This window comes from Cyprinus carpio, chromosome A25 (genome assembly GCF_018340385.1).
Source record: "Cyprinus carpio isolate SPL01 chromosome A25, ASM1834038v1, whole genome shotgun sequence".
NCBI classification, from domain to species: domain Eukaryota; kingdom Metazoa; phylum Chordata; class Actinopteri; order Cypriniformes; family Cyprinidae; genus Cyprinus; species Cyprinus carpio.
In genome coordinates, this window is record NC_056596.1 from 19,097,327 (window position 1) to 19,115,496 (window position 18,170).

An 18,170-nucleotide genomic window follows, 5' to 3' on the forward strand; every position below is an offset into this window, starting at 1 on the left:
ATCAAAGTTATAGTTGAGTAGAACAAAATAAAGTGTAACCCCTCATGGTCAAGTTAATGAATTCTGAAATATTATCAATATTAGTATTACTGATTATGAAATGAATAATAGAGTCACTGTAGCAGCTTTATCAGAAAAACAGACTCTTTTAATATTTATATTATATTCGTATTTATCTTGGGATATTACTTGTTTTGGATAATGAAAAGGTAAATAAGCTTAAATGGCTAGCACTATGTTTTTAGATATTATATTATATTATATTATAATATTATATTATATATATTATATTATATATTATATTATCCATTATATATTTGAAAATAAATAAGCATTAACTAATAACCACTCAAGAGGGTTGGGTAGGTATTTGATGCTAATGATAATGAATACTAATAATAATGACTTTTAGCAATGATGCATTAAAATGATCTATTTGATTACTGCCATCCAAGAAACAAATTACATTTTTAAAATTATTCATATTTCATATAAAAATATATTTAAACAGCATATTGTTATTTTAAATTGGAATGATGTTTCACAATATTATTACTGTGGCGAAATGCAGCGTCAGCAAGCATTAGATGAATTGCAAAAAAAAACTTTTTAAAAATCTCAAAGAGTCTTCTACCAACAATGGTAAGTTAAGTAATTTTGAGGATAGCAACGCATTCACATTCAGCAAGTAAACTCTCTCATAGGTTTTATTCTGTGACGACAAAGCTAAATGTTTCACGCTTACTGTCACTTTTGATTAATGTAGTGCATCCTTGCTGAATAAAATAATAATTTATTTATTTTAGAAACAACAACAGAAATCTTACTGGTGCTAAACTTTTGAATGGTACACAGTAGTACGGTTTACTTTTTCTTTGTTCATTTGATCTTGTTAGCTTGGCATCAAATACATTCAGGTGATTTTCTGTAATTAATATCTGGCAACAACAGCATATATATTCTTTTTTTTTCTTGCAGGTTCAGGCTCTTTCAAAAATACAACTGCCCACATGCCAACTAACCAATCGCGAATGTGGAACAATCAGTCCGACAGCACCCACAGCATCAGAGATTAAGCATCGCAGCTATATAGATCCACTGTACTTAAATCAGTAACTGTAAATATACAAACTATGTTAAACTGTAATTAGTATAAATACCCCTGTATGTTACACCTTCAAAATAACAAGGAAATTTATATTAATGTTAACCTCAGTAAACCAAATCCTCACTCAATTGTTTTTTTCTTCTTTTTTTCCAAATTGCTTGGGATTTGCAGAACAGTTTTTTAGGCTTATATGGCCATCCACTGCTGCAACATGCACAAACACTCTCATACTGTCTCTGCTCAAAAGTCGTGTGAATAAAGCGCCTGTTGTTTATCATCTAAAGTCAACCCAAAATAAGTCTATTTCATTGGAGGATGCATGATAGAGGGCGTATTTTCCTTTGTTCTTCAACAGAGATGAACAGAAACAAGTGTGCCAGCTCCCACAGTAATTCAAGATTTTTCTTTTGTTCTCGCCGTTGTTTTGAGTGCAAGCATGAAAATAAGTGTGACTAAATAATACCGCTGCGCATCTTGTCCCGCCAGCCCCACCTGAGCCAAGCTCATCTCTTCTCGTGCCAAGCGATAGATCATTACGTCTGTCGGGTCTATTTTCAGTGGTCCTTGCCACCTCGAGTCCCGCTGGTAACTTTTGTAACTTTGTGGCAGGGTGACCAAGGTTGCGCTGCCAGGCGGTCATAAGATCCGCCTCCGCAGTGTTTTATTAACGAAATTGTCATCGAGGTGAATAAGAAGTACCAACGGGAACACCACATAAGATTTGAGTGGACCTCATAATCACAGATAGGGAATAGGATCAATGAATAGAGTTGTCTGCCCATCTACGGCGCATGTCTCATTTGCCCAGGGGCCACGCGGCGACCCCGAGATACCTATCTGGTCCATGACAAGAACGCTTCTTCATTATATCCAACCTCATGTTAGATGGCGCTGAAAAGATAGGACCTGACAACTAGAAATCTTTACTGTATCAGCAAGGTTACACACCACAGGTCACCACGTGTCAGAAAGCTGTGAAGAAATAAAGATTTAGCTTTCTGAAAATATGAAAGCTAAAAGCAAAGTAATTAATTGCAACTTGTGTAGCAGTGGAAAGAAATCAAGAAAATCTGACATTCTATGGGTTTGGAAAGGTTTTTTGTCGTATTTCAAAAAGTTAATAACTTTGCATTCAGAACTAAACAAACTTTAATCAGTTGTACTAGTCGCAACTGTTGAAGGTCGAAGTGTCATTTTGTGTGACAGCTGGAACCTTATTAGAGCACTTTTGGGTTTAAAGATAAACGCATGTTTAGTTGTCAGTGTCAGCCTGTGACCCGTGCCTCAAGTGGTGCTGAAAGTGTTGTCAAAGTAGAACTTGGTGAGGGGTTTGATTTTATTTGTGTGTCTATGTGCATTTATCTTTGTGTATAGCTTATTTGTAGCTCAAATTATTAGCGATTTCATTAGGTAGGGACTGTCAAGGTGTATTTAAGTCGATTGTAATCTAATATTACACATTTGTGGTTATTAATTGTCTAATTAATCACAAATTGAATCGAACAGGTCAATTTTTGAGTATAATTACCCACCAAGAAGATCGTTTAAAGTCCATGTATTGGGTCTAAATGAGAAAAGCATCAAGTAGACAACAAATAGCTTGTAAAAATACATATTTATTTGATTGAACATTAATGGGGGTGATATTAATGGGTTTTAAATGGGTATCAAAGGAATAGTTTACCGCAAAAATGAAAATTCTGTCATCATTGAAGAGTTCAGATGCCAAAGCCTCTATGTGCCTCCTGAAATTTTTTTCTCTAAAATAGTAGTTTTTGTATCAGGCGCTATGTTTTAAATGATTGTAAGTTCCCTTTTCAAAGGAAAATTTCCTGAATAAGTTTACTCACCCCCATGTGTCATCCAAGATGTGTTGAGGTATTCTTCAGTGGCACCGAACTCCCTCACTTGCTCCCGCGGGCTCCGGCAGCATATCAATTGCTGCCACAATCCGCCGGGGGTGGTGGTCACGGTGTGTGTGTTCAGTGTTGTGTGTGTGCACTTTGGATGGGTTAAATGCAGAGCACGAATTCTGAGTATGGGTCGCCATACTTGGCTGTGTCACATCACTTTCATTCTCCAGTAGCCCCTGCTGCTGGAGTCTGGCTTCACTGAGCATCTGGATTGTAGACAACATATAAATAGCATATATTTCAGTGTATTATATTACTGTATGATACTACTGCTGATTTTCAACTCTCAATCGTGCTTAAAAGCATTTAAAGATGAAAAAAAATTCCATGGCTGCCTGTCACCTGACAGCTCATCCACTTCACTGGTGAATGGACGACTGTATGGAAGCTGTGTGGACAGTGTTTTCATGTGTAGCGGGAAGAGTAGTCGTGAACGGTGGGCAGGGCGCGATAGAGCTAAAAATTTTAATGTCTCAAAAATCTTGGTTGATACATGTTTTTTGGCACCACATTAAAAAACATTTGTATTGGACTTGTTAATTGGAAGCTATTGTAAAAGAGTACATACCAATGTGTTCATTTGTTACATAAATATATAAAATCTAGACAGTTGGATGTACTGAGCTTTTTAAATGGTATGAACACCAAAGGGAACATTTAACATTTCATGAGTTTACATAAAGGTACGGATAAAAAACAAAACCTGAACAGTAACAAAAGTAATAATCTTCCTTTACAAAGAGTGTGTGGTTGTTGCCACACAAAGCAAGTTCTTGTTGAAGAATAAAATACAGTGTGTGAAGTAGCAAAACCATCTTGTTCAAACATAACAGAGAACAGTGAAGCTGTGGTAGTTTGCATGCACTCCAGGACTGTCGTTTCACAGATCGGGTCATGTATCAGACTTTGTTTTGTTTTTTCCTTCCCTGTTTCAAACAAAATGACTATAAATAATTAAAATAAAAAAAAAAATAGGCACACACACTACTAGACTAGGGGCATTAGGTATCACTCTCTGAGTATAACACATGCTATTCAAAAAAAAAAAAAAAAAAAAAATCCTGTGGAACACGTTAATAATCACTGTCAAGCTGTCTCCTTAATGCCAATTCATGCTTGGCCACAGGATTAAAATATGAAAACAAAACACTTACAATAATTATAATACTTTAAAATACATTCCTTTTTGTCATCTTACAATTCAACACTTTTTTCCCTGACAATTGCTGAGGGAACTTGCAAGATATAAACCTAAGCATTCCTGCGAAAATAGTATAAGATATCTGAGAGAAAAACAAAAAACTAATTCCCTTATTGTGTGGATAGTTGCAACGATTACCTGTTTATTATTTAACTTGTGTTGACAATAAAATCGCTAGCAGTATTGTAGCAGTAGTTGGATTGGTTTCTTCTCTAACGTTGTTGTTCATTTTGGCCATCCATTTGTACAGGACAAACATGCCTTTTTACAGTGCCTGACAACAAACAAAAAAAGTGTATGAAAATGAGTTTCAATTCATCACCAGGTCCTAGCGTGTAGGTAATAAGTTGCACAGGCGTGTATTTTTTTCTGCTTTAACAAAGATGACATACGCCAACCTACTGGCTGGCATTCATCTTTTTCGCAGCAATTCTTACTCCTAGCTTTTACCAAAGTCGTGCAGAACGAAGAGTGTTTTATGACAACATTGTCATCTGAACATGAAAGTTTTCAATAATGCAAAAAAACCCCCCAAACTTTTAGGTACAATCGTTGTCATGTAAACATACCCTTAAATACCTCTGATTGGCCATTTCATTCAGTGCTCAACAGATCTGTGTTGTAAACAGAATGATTATGTTGTAAAAAAATGTGATGCTCTTCAGAGATATGGGAGCATCTGAAAACAGTCAGCTATCAGCTGTCCTATTTTTCCCTCGTCAACCCTAGTGTGAACATTCTTAAAAATATCTTAATTTGTGTTTCAAAGAAAAAATTCACACAGATTTGGAATGACACAAATCGTCAACTTGGGCAAATTAGATACTTCATTAGCTAGCATGGAGACAAAACGGTTTGTAGTGACCTGTTTGGCTTGTCTCCATGGATTCAAGAATGGAAAGGCCAGTAACTCAAATCTTGCTGGCTGTTGTTGCTTGCTCAGGTCTCTCGACTGTCCCTGAAAAGGAGAAGCCCAATAAGATAAAAAAGAAAAGAAGAAAACATGTTGTCATCTCTGTCAACGCTGTGGTTACAGGGGGCAGGACTAAAACAGCACACAGCATGAGGCCGCCGACGCAAACTCAGCGAGACCAGCCTGTCACCACAGCCAGAAGCCAGGTGACAGTGGGGTCGTCTTTTACTCGGGAAAACGTTTTGTAGCTTTTGATGTGAGATGTTGTTAGGACTGAGGGGAATTGAGACCAAGTATTCTTAAAATGCAAAAATGTATAAGTCAGTAGGTTGTCTATATGTCATTTACTGTAATTCTGAACTGAACGAATGCACACTGAACAACTAGAAGCTAATAACTAGGGGCATAACGTTCCATCAAATATGTATCGATACATCAATCAGATGTCTAAGGAATCAATTGTATCAATGCATCATGTAAAAATCTATATTTTGGTTGGTATACATACAGGCACCTTTAGTTTGACACTGTTCCACAATGTGAATCGCGTTTGTAAACTTAATATGGATTCATACTCTTCATTTAATATATACAGTCTGAAAGTCGTATGAAGGGCTATTTTACATTTGAATGACTTTATTACATTTCTCTATCTGATAACTTCTTTTCGTGACCTACCTGTAAAACAATGGTCTATGCATGAAGTAGACTCAGACTGTGATGTTGAATTGCAGCCTAACAAAATCAAAAACAAATAAATAAATAAAAACCTTTTTGTTTGTTTGTGTGTCGGTGTGTGTGTGTGTGGGTGAAGGTTCCCAGCTGGAGCTACATGGATAAGTACCCAAATTAGTGAATAAATGTGGCTTGTTATTATGATTGTGTGATTTGCATTTGTGAGTTAATAAAATGTAACTGGATCGAATATCGCATCGCTGGGTATGAGAATTGATATATCATAGCTTGATGTGAACCGTCTGATTTACACAGCTAATAATAATGAAGTGCTGCCTTTTGCAGAACAGTTTAGAGCTGAACTGAACTTGCTTCAAACTTTGATGAAATTCACAGTGTTATCAATAATTTGAACTAAGCCAAATAAACTGACTTGTCTACGAACAATGACACTGTTGTCTTTTAGAGTTGCTTTGCAGCAGAATCTGAACTATCTACACTAAGTTTCCCTAGTTGATTCAAAGATTCCATAATTACAAGGGTCCCACATCAGCCATTAAAATTTAAGGGAATTTTTAGGGATAGTTCATGCAAAAAATGAGAATTTGCTATTGAATTCACTCATCCTCAGGCAGGCAGAGATTCCTTCAGTAGAACTTTAAGGAAGATTTTTTAGCTGAAACTGTGATACTTGGTGATTCAAAATGCAAGTCAGTGTCTGTCCGACTTTGAGAATGAAATAAGCATATATACATGTGGAGAAATAAAATTAATACTCATGGTTCCTGATGATATAATGAGGTCTTCTGAAATGAACGTTTGTCTGTGCAAACTGAACATTATTTCTAAAATTATTAACGGTAATCCACGGTCTCAGACAAACAGTCCACGAGAGTGATGCCCGGTTTGTAAATGAATAAATCCTGTTGAACTGGTTCTTTTGAACCAGTTCACCATCGATCTGATCCATCTAAGAAAATGTTTGCAGCACAGATCTACAAGTTACTCAATTATACTTACTGACAGCCCATCCGACTTCAAATGAGCCAAAACACTTTGGCATGTATGATTCTATGATGCTGGTTTGGGCCAACTCATGCATCTTTCTAGGTCATCCAGCAGTCACTGAATTTGAGAGAAAACATGCAGTTCAGAGGCATGTTCCAGTGTAAGTATTTTGCGAATGTGTTACCTTTTGAGTAATAGGTAACAGACAGAAGATTTTCGAAAAATATGACTCTTTAAGGAGTTGTCAGGAATCCTACTGTTTCTTTTGAGAGACAATATTTATCATGCACTTTTTTTGTTAAAAGCTTTGCAGACTGTTTACATTGAAAGGATAGCTTACGTACAAACTGCATATTATAATTTCTTTAGAAACCCATATGTGCTGCTCTTTGTAATTTCTGGCATTATTTGTTGCTCTTTCATTAATTATTTTGTGTTTTTGAAAAATAGGTGTACATTTTGTTTTAATGGCAGGTTCACATTGTCACAACTTGCCCCATGACTTTATATTTTTTTTTTGGTGCATTTTGTCCACAAGGTCAAGTATTTTCCCGAGGGTGACAACAGACAATATTCAGCTATTTTTTATCAAGATTTTTAAGATATGGTATGTGACAACTAGCCCCACGTAATCTCCACTATAAAGATTTAATAAGTAACTATAAATAAGCCATGGGGAATATTTTTCCTCCTTTTCTAACTATACACAAGAAGTAAAATAAGTTGGATCTCAAAAAAAAGGACAAAACAGAAACAGGAAAGATAAATCCCAACATTTATATGTAGCAGAACGCGTGGGTGGGGGATTTCCCCCCCAAACCCCAAAAAAAAAAAAAAGGCCCCTTTGCTGTTATTACATTCCAATAGTCAACATTACACTCCAAAGCTTCAGCAATTCATCCAGGCTAATGTTTGAGCGAGCTCATACCTATTCTCTGTGCAAACAGCTGTGCCCCGATGCCGCGGCCCCTACCAACACCTCGCCCAGGAAGTCAAGTGCTACTTTCTATCACTTTTATGTTCATTTTTCAGCATTTTCCTGAAGGAAGATGGGCCGCCGTGTCAGTTCTCCAGGTAATGAGGGGTTGATCTCTACTAAGCTGAAGAAGAGGGGGGCCTGGTGTCGTATCCCAGTCCCCATTCTCGAAATAATCAGAAGCGGGAGATGCAACGGTTGCATTATATCACCAGGGACATGGCTCTCTCAACAGCTGGAGAGCAAGTGTTGTCCCTATAATCATATTTTTCCACAGCATGGGCTTGGTGTGTGTCGAGTGAGTGGGCAGGGGGCACATTTCCCCCACCCAGCAATGCCCTGCATATTTCTGACAGGTTTTGACAGCACATTACAATTGAGATTGTATTGAAGGTGTGGTCTCACGTGTTTGTATTGTAACCTTTCGGCACTCGTCTCTGTTATGACCTTGGGGCCTGCTCTTAAACAACTGCTTGATAATAAGATTGACAGAGGAGAGAGGAAAAGCAGAGATCTGGATGGAGGAAGGCAGTAGAAAAGGATATATTTTGAGATATTTGCGTGTGTATAATTTTCATAACTGATTTTATAAAACAACTCCAAAATCTGCCCCCTTACTGATTATCAGGCCCCGTCCACAGTATCTGCGCATAAATTTTTGTATAGTATAGGCATTTTAGATCCACACGCGGATCTGGCGTTTGGGAGGGAATGAAGAGCGATATTTTTATTAAACCCGGGTCCCCAGAGTGGATACAATTTGCAAACGCCGCCCTTTGCTTAGCCCTTCCGTTTTCATGTGGACAGCGAATCTGTATATATTTTCTGAAATGATGATGTCATCAGCCCACATCTAGCCCCTAGTCAGACACTGCTTTATAATCGCGTAACAGCAACAAAAACATGAACAAACACTTTGAATTGATTGTCTTTTTAGTAACATTAACACAGATTAATAAATGTATTGTTCCATGTTTCGTTTGTATGCAAGTCTTGTAAGTCCAAGGTCTTCTTCTTCCTCCATTTTGTAGTGCAAAATTACAGCAACACATGCTGGGTCACAGCCGCGTATACTATACATCATTTTGTGGCCGGTTTGTGGTTTGTTGTGGCTGGCGGCAGAATTTCTTGAGACAAGGAAAAAAAAAGATCAGATAGTGAAAGGCTCTGGCTTCGTGTTGGCAGTAGCCTTAGTGAGAAGCTCACCCACATTTTATTAAACTATAAGTTGCTCTTTTCTGCATCTCTAACGCGGGCTGTGTGACACAGGGAACAGCAAACTAGTATTCATGTGTTTTACTTGAAATCTATGATTAAAAGCGTTTGTCAGCAAATGTTTGTTTTTTTTCTTTTCTGACTAAAATAAAGACGATGATGAAATGTAATAAGGTCATTAAACATAACTCCTATCACATGTAATATTGTTGACAAAAAAAAGAGACTAAATGCAGTTTAAAAGAACAAAAACTTTACAAAACAATATATAAAGTACAGGTAAACAAGGTTGGAAACATTACTAATTTTAATGGTTTTGAAAGAGTTTATTCCTGGCTCCTACAAGCCTGCATTATATTTGATCATATGAAAATAAGAGATAAAATAAAATGTCGATTGTGATTATATTTATTACAATTTTAGGTATTAATAATTTATTAAAAGTTATGAGACTTTAACATTGTCATTGTATTTCTGTTGATGCACAAAGCATTAATTTTTAGGATCGTTATCACAATGATACCTTTAGAGAAATCGATTCTAATATCATGATTTCATTATCATAAGGTGGAAAATTTTGCAGCCTGCTTAATACTTTTTTCAGAACATGTGAAACTACAATACTAGTTATAGGATAAACATTGAGAATAACAAAGTATAACATAACATAAAAATAGCACACAAAAAGAAGCAGGCTATGTTTTTGTAAATATAACGAATTTTGAACATAAACAATATACAATACTGGTCAGTAATTTGGGGTCAGGTAATTTTTTGTTCTTTCTTTTTTTAAAAATCCAAATCAAGACTTTTATTACGCGAAGGAAATGTGTTACACTTGATATAAAATGTGATTAGTAACAAGATCTAAAATTAGAATATTATTAGAAAGATATTTTGGTTTATTTTGAATAAATGCAGTTCTTTTTAACGCTGATTATATCACAAATGATATTAGGACAGACCAGAACTGTCTCGCAGACAGTCCCTAACAAAGTAAATCAGGAATATTAGAATGAGTTAACTAAATGCTTGATGTGCTATAGACTGGATGTTAAATGTTGCCACATGAAGGATGGAATAATGATGCTGAAAAAAATTTTAGCTTATGAAATCACCCACGGCATTTTAATAAATTTAAAATAAAATTGCATTTTTTAAAGTAAATTGCACATATAGAAAACTATTAGTTTTAGTGTTGAATAATATGTTAACAATATTAACTGTTTTATCTGTAATTTGTGAGTAAAATAAATTGAGGCTTGAATGAGCAGAAGGAGAATTTTTTTCAAAAACATTAAAAATAGTAATGTTTCAAACTTTTGACCATGTACTGTATATATAGATAAGATATATATATACCACACACACACAACACCACACATGGTTATGTATAGAATATATAATATATATCTAATAATATTGATTAGACATATATATATATGATTTTTTAATGTATTTGATTTATTATTTTTTTGAAAAAGTAATCCAAATCATTTTCAGACTGCTGTACAAGCCTCTTATGCGAGCGTTAAGTATTCGTTTTGCCAGATATCAATACCGTCAACTCCTCCCCATCAAGCTTTTCTCTTCAAAGATACTTTTTGTCTGTCTGCTTTTTGCTTTAATATACAATCCTGGCAACCAGTTAAAAAACACCCTCTCTCGCTGCTGAGGCTGTCGTGATCTAAAACACTGGCATACAGTAGCATACGGTACAAGTAAGCTGGAATTCAGCGATCTCCTTGATATATTCTACGTAAAAGGTGTCAGTCATTCAGTCTGTGTTCTGTATTGGTATCTCGACTGGTTGTTTGTGTTATTGAATGCTGATTGTAATGCTACTCACACAACCTCTGTGTAGCAATCAGTCTTTTTGTTTTAAAAGAGCAACATAATGCAATTTGAAAGTCCGTGACCTTTGTCGAAATTTATAGTGACCCATACTCACAATTGGTGCTCTGCATTTACCCCCAAGGCACACACACAGCAGTGAGAAGTGAACACAGACCCGTGACACCACACCCGGAGCAGTGGGCATCGATACCAGCGCCCGGGGAGCAACGGGGCATTCCAGTGCCTTGCTCAAGGGGCACTTCAGCCATGGTATTGAGGTTGAAGAGAGCGCTGTTCATTCACTCCCTCCCACCTACAACTCCTGCCAGCACCGAGACTCAAACCTGCGACCTTCTGGTTACAAGTCCAACTCTCTAACCATTAGGCCACAGCTGCCCCTGTGGAATTATTGGAATTATTGGAATTACTATTAGGAGTTTCTCTGCTATAATATTTGAGTGTACAGTAGGTTTTTATTACACCAGTTTTCATAATGTAGACAGGGCAAGTGTATAGCCTATCTAAAGTATTTGGTGTTTTTTTAGCCTCTAATTGATATCCTCTGATAAATCTGTAAACTTAATGTTGATATTCTATTGAATTGTGTTTATTGGTGAAAGAGTAACTTCTGATGAAATGTAAAAATAAATTTCCCAAATGAGAACAATCATTGCAATTAAGATTGTGCAAAATAATATATTTTTTTTTATCATTTTAACCATTATACAGTGAGACGAAAATATGACAAAAATGTGTTAGTTTTCACTGAATAAAACTAGACTAATTTGCTCAGACATTTAGTCGAATAAAACTTGACTAAAACTAAAACAGGACAAGTTGACTAAATATGATAAAAACTAAAAGTTATATTTGACACAGGACTAAGACTAAATTTAAAAATAGCTGACAAAATTAACACTACAACAAACTATAATCAGTCCTATTATAATGAAGCAAACTGTTTACACCGCAAGTGTTTGCAACAGGAATGTTCTAGTTTAATGATTCAATGGCAGCTGCTTGGTTGACGCATAAGTACACAATATGAAAACTACTATTTTAAGAATTTTGAGTATAGCTTGATTATACTTCAACAGCATGCATTCCTTTTAGTAGCTAAAATCTAACCCAGGCTCATTGGAAATACTTCTACTTCAAAAAAACGTATACAAATCACTGAAGTTTCCAGTTGAAATGAACACTAGAACACTAGACACTAGACAATTCAGACAACTTTTATTCCTATTATCATTCCTTTTATCATTTTCAGGGCCTGATGTCGATAAAGAAAAACTAATTTGTCACATACATGTGCACATATATGTGTTAAGACCTAAAAACATTTTAACCAGGCTGCAAGAGTAGAAAAACTGATACTTTTGAACGTTTAGCAGTCACATTATAACATTTCATATGTAAGGTTCTTCTAATCAGTAGGTTTGATCAGTAGCTCACACGGCAATCGCTGCATTGTGGGTGAATTGCTCTGGTATGAATCACGTGAATCTATGTTCACAAAACGCTCCAACCTTCCCTATTAATAAGGAAGTTAAACAGCACCGCTAAAACCTTAACGAATATGTTTTTTAATATTACTTTTGCATTTGTTAACTTAATACCGTGTATTTAGGGGTGGATTTGGTTGTAGGGGGTGTGTGATTTTCCAAAATCAATAGAGCATTACGTCTTTAGAACCTCCATGGACTTTTTAATGTCTGAACAGCCACATATTACCTGAGCACCATACTAAAAATGCAGCAATATGTAATAAAACATACCCATGGTCACACACTGAACGCTTGTTTTTAGCCACCACTTGAAACTGGCGTGAAATGTGGCAATAAGGTACTGATATCAGTGTTGTCAGAACCATCACCACAAGCACTATTATATTTCAATGAGCCTGTGTTACAATATGAAGATTATACTGCAAAAACAGGGACTATATATGTTTATATGTGCTCATTTTTCAGTCGAATGAATCCAAATCAATTTCAGATTCTAAAAAGTTGTGTTTTTCTGAATGCCTAAAGCTTTACAAACGGTTGTTGATATTCACATACTATACATTTGGTGCAAGGTGATTTACTAAGTTTGTGGTAGTACAGTACATTTACTGGTATTTGCAACCTCATGCTAATTGGCTATGTTTAGTAAATCTGGTAAATCTCCTCCACTGACACTCATTTTTTTTCGCCATACGACATCTATCTTATGCACGTATTTATTTAGATATGGCAATGCATATAGAAAGGTATTTTTTATTCCAGTTGAGAACATATGTGTTATTTCAAGAGCTTTTTACAGCTTCTTGTTCCTCTGCTGATCGGATTACTTGTCTTCAGGTCTATACCACCACCGAAATTTCATTCACACTCAAGCTCAATTCTGATCATTTGAAGTTGTTTACATTAAGATTTTTTTTAGTCCAGATTTTAGCGATCAATCCAATTCTACAGATTATTTGGGTGCATGTAATGTAGCTATTTTAACACCAAATATGCCTTCATAAAAACATTTCATGTAATCCTACAAAACACTCCAAATACGATGGGACACCTAGACCAGGCCTCTCATTTACCGATAATTATTTGTCATTTGTTTTGTGCTTTTCACAGCATATTAGATCATTGTATGCTGCATTCTAGATATCTCACACAAAAGCCGTTTCCAAACCCACCAGTCTTTCTGTTAGGTCAACGCAGCAATCCTTGACTAACTGTTTTCACCCCTGAACTTTGCCTGAGGCAATCGGTAAATGTGACTGGCAACCTTCAAGCTATTTTACAAATTAATTGTCCCTTGCTTAACGTTTTCAAGTCAGGGGTTTTTCTACCAGCATGCCAAAGTGTTACATGAAAGCATTATGTAAATCAAACAAGTCATCATAAAATGAAGTCTTTTTTCTCCGATGAAAATTATCCATCAGTCCAAAAATTTGCAAAGCTGTATAATGAGCCTTTTCTCTGCATCGTATTCTGATTGATTGATTCTTGTCCTGTAAAGGGCCACAATAATCCCCAGACAGGCACAATTTTGTTGAATTTCAAGGTCAAAGTACAGAACCAAAAACCCAGCGTGATTGTCACCCTAAGACAATTACGTGGCAGTCATGCGCAAATGTGCCTTTACACAGATCACAGACGTCCACTACCATCTGTTGTGGACAAGGCAGGGGAATGCTCATGAAGAGTTAATAGTTTTGTTTAGGAGACACCACAGGCCATTTTGGCCGCGTTGTTAATAAACCCATACTTTACCTCTCGCTACTCGGTCACAGTAATCCAATGGCTGTTGGGAAGCAGTGCTAGCACCCCTGAGCTGACTGACGACCCATCGAAAGAACAATATTGAAACCTTGATGGTGAAACAATGATCTGACTGGTCCTTGTAGAGATTGTGTCAAATTACCTAAAACTTATTTCTTTTTACGCAGGCTTTTTTCCCACAGCATATTACAAATTGAAAGAGGCCACACAATGATCTGCTTTGTAAAGAACAACTATTATATCAGTGAACTTTCAATGGGTTAGGTGGTATAGACAAAAACAATAAATCATAAATATCAAATAAATAATAATATAATACAAAAATAAAAGTTTTTATGTGTTTCTTTTTCTTCTAGTGTATGTATGCTGAATGTGCTTAGAACAAAGTGTGTCTGCACGACTAAGACTAAATTTAAAACCCGTGACTAAAATTAACACTACAACAAACTATAATCAGTCCCTATTATAATGAAGCAAACTGTTTACCGCAAGTGTTTTGCAGCAGGAGGTGTTCTAGTTTAATGATTCAATGTATGCTTGGTTGGCAGCATAAGTACACAATATGAAAACTACTATTTTAAAATTTTGAGTATAGCTTGATTATACTTCAACAGCATGCATTCCTTTTTAGTAGCTAAAATCTAACCCAGGCTCATTGGAAATACTTCTACTAAAAAAAACGTATACAAATCACTGGAAGTTTCCAGTTGAAATGAACACTAGAACACTAGACACTAGACAATTCAGACAACTTTTATTCCTATTATCATTCCTTTTATCATTTTCAGGGCGTACAGGTTTCCGATTAAGAAAAACTAATTTTCACATACATGTGCACAATATTATGTTAGAGACCTAAAAACTATTTTTAACAGGCCTGCAAGATTAGAAAACTGATAACTTTTTGAATAGTAAAATAGCGTCATATACAAGTTTCATTATGTAAGGGGTCTTCTAAACACAGCGAGGCGGTTTGATCGGTAGCTCACACTGACAAGCGCTGCACACTTGTACGATAGGTAGGAATTGCTCTGGTATGATACACCGTGAGATCTAATGTTCCAACAAACCCCCCAGCCTACCAACCGTGTCTGATAAGGAAGTTAAAATCAGCACAGCTACCTTGCCGAAAGTGTTTTTTATATTACTTTAGGATATGTTGTTAACTCGTAAGCGGGTAGGTTAAAGGGTTGGATCTTGTTGTAGGGGTAGTTAGTTTGTGATTTTCCTAGAGCAAGAATCATGTGCTAGTAGAGCATAGCTTTTAGAACACAATCCATTGACTTTTTTAATTGAAAAACAAGCCACAAATGGTACCTGATACGCACCGACGCACCATAAAAAATGCAAGCAATAGTGTAATAAAACTATAGCCATGGTCACACACGAACGCCACTGTTTTACGTCCGCGTGTTTGAGCTTTTCTTTGAAACTAGGTGCATGTGATAATAACAGTACCCGTTTCTGGCATATAATCCTCTTAAAGGGTTTTTGCAAGAAAAATCACCCCCAGCACTATTATATTCAATGGACCTGTGTTACAAGGATTAGACCAGATTTAAACTGCCAAAATAAGGATTTACTATATCTGTTTATATCCGTGCTTCATTTTTGTCAGGTCGTGAATGTCAATCCAAGTCCAATTTCCACGTATTTCGATATGAAAAGTTGGGGTGACAGTCTGCTGAATCGCCTAGAACTTACAAACTGTGTCCGATAATGTCCACATACATATTACATTGGTTGCAAAGGGTGGATTTTACTAAAGGTTTGTGGTAGTACAGTACATTTACTGGTATTTGCACCTCATGCTAATTTGCTATGTTTAGTAAATCTGGTAAATCTCCTCCACTGACCAGTTCATAAGACATACAGACGTTACATATGCACGTATTTATTATATATGGGCAATGCATATATGAAAGGTATTTTTTTTATTCCAGTTGAGAACATAGTGGTTATTCAAGCTTTTACATGCTTCTTGTTTCTGTTGATCGGATTATTTCTCAGGTCTACCACCACCGAAAGCCTCATTCATTAAACATCAAGCTCAATCTGATCATTTGAGTTGTTTACATTAAGATTTTTTAGTCAGATTAAGCCATCAATCCAAAAATTAACTATCAGATTATTTGGGTGCATGTAAATGTAGCTATTTTAACAACAAATATGTCTTTCCTTAAAGACACATTTCATTTGTAAATCCTCAACAAAACAATCCAAATACTATGCAGGACACCTGATGGCCATCCTTCATTTTACAGATGAATTATTGTCAAGTTGTTTGTGCATTTCAATAGAAGCGCGCCATGATTGGATATTTGTATGCTGGCATCGTGGAGCTCTCCACACAAAGCGCGCGTGTTCAAACAAACCAGCTTTCTGTTAGTCAAGCGCCAGCCAAATTCACTTGACCTTTGATTTTCACCCCTGAAAATTTGTGTATGGAGCAATGGTAAATGTACGCATCTGCAATTTAAACTATTGTAACATTCAGGTGTCCTTTCTAACTTTTCAGGGGTTGTTCTAGCATGCAAAGTGGACATGAATATGGTAACTCAAACAAGTTCATAAAAGTAGAAGTTGGATGAAACTTATCCATCAGTCACAAAAATTTGCAATAGCTGGCTATATTGAGCCTTGTTCTCTGCATCTGAAATTCATGATTGATTAGTTCTTGTTCCTGCAGGGCCTACAATGATCCACACAGACAGGCTGGTACTGTGAATTTCAGGTCAAAGTACAGACCGAAAATAGCGTGAGATGTCACCTAAGAAGTGCGGTAGCTTGATCATGCTTAAAATTACTTCACAGATCGCAGACGATCCACCCATCTGTTGTGGGACAGGCGGGGGATGCTCAGTGATGACAGAGTTAATAGTTTTAGAGGAGGACACACACAGGAGCCACATTTGGCCACTTTTGTTAATAAAGCATTTGCTAGCTACCGGTCACAGATAATCCACATGGTGGGGAAACAGTGCTAGCACCCTGATCAATGACACCTGGAAAAAGAACAACATAAAACCTTGATGTGTGAAACAATGATCTGACTGGTCCTTGTGGGGGTGTTGTGAATTACACTAAAACTTATTCTTTTAGCAGGCTTTTTTCCCCCAGCATATTACAAATGAGAAGAGCCACAAATGATTGCTGTAAAAGAAACACTATTCATATCAGTAGATTTTCAATGTGTAGGTATAGACAAAAAGAAATAAAATACATAAATACAATAAATAAAATCAATAAATACAACCAAAGTTTTTAGTGTTTTCTTTTCTTCTCTAGTTATGTATGGCTGTGCCTAGTAGAAACAAAGGTTCTGCATTAGAGTTGAATGGGGCAAGGCACGATTTGAGAGAATAAAAGATTAAACAGATTTCTTAATATAACTGATTCAAAATCTGACTAATAGGCCCATAGGGTTTGGAATATTGTAGCTCAGACACTGTCCTTTCATTCGGACCTGGAGAACTTTAATTATTAATTGTATGTTGTTAATACGTTGTATGAATATACTATGTGATTTTGTAATTTTATTTATTTAGTTATTTATTGTATGCATTATTGTTATTTTTATTTTTTCTCATTTATTATTTATTTTTTGCAAACAGACATTCCTATGGATAAAACCAGAATAATGTTGGAGAATAGTTCAAACTTCTTTTTAATCAGGGAATGCAGACATTACTATAGGTCAGGGTGAAATCCTAAGAAAATCTGGGTCCATGATGATCCTGTACCCCTCACGCATTTACTGACTCTAAACCCTAATTCAGACACGACCTGAGCATGCTATCACTGTCCTCAAGGATCATTAGAAATACAGGGAGGTTGAGGGCGCATGCTCAGGGTTGGGAGGCTAAATACGTTTGTTTCAGTTTAATCTTCTATATATTCACAATCGGTCAGGTCTAAATCAGCCCCACAAGCGCACTCCATCCCTCGAGCGATTAATCAACCATCACGTAGCTCACAATCCAACGCATTAATCACCATAGCACCTGATCTCTTGTCTACTCACCACCAATAAAACGCCACACACCTGTCAGTTAA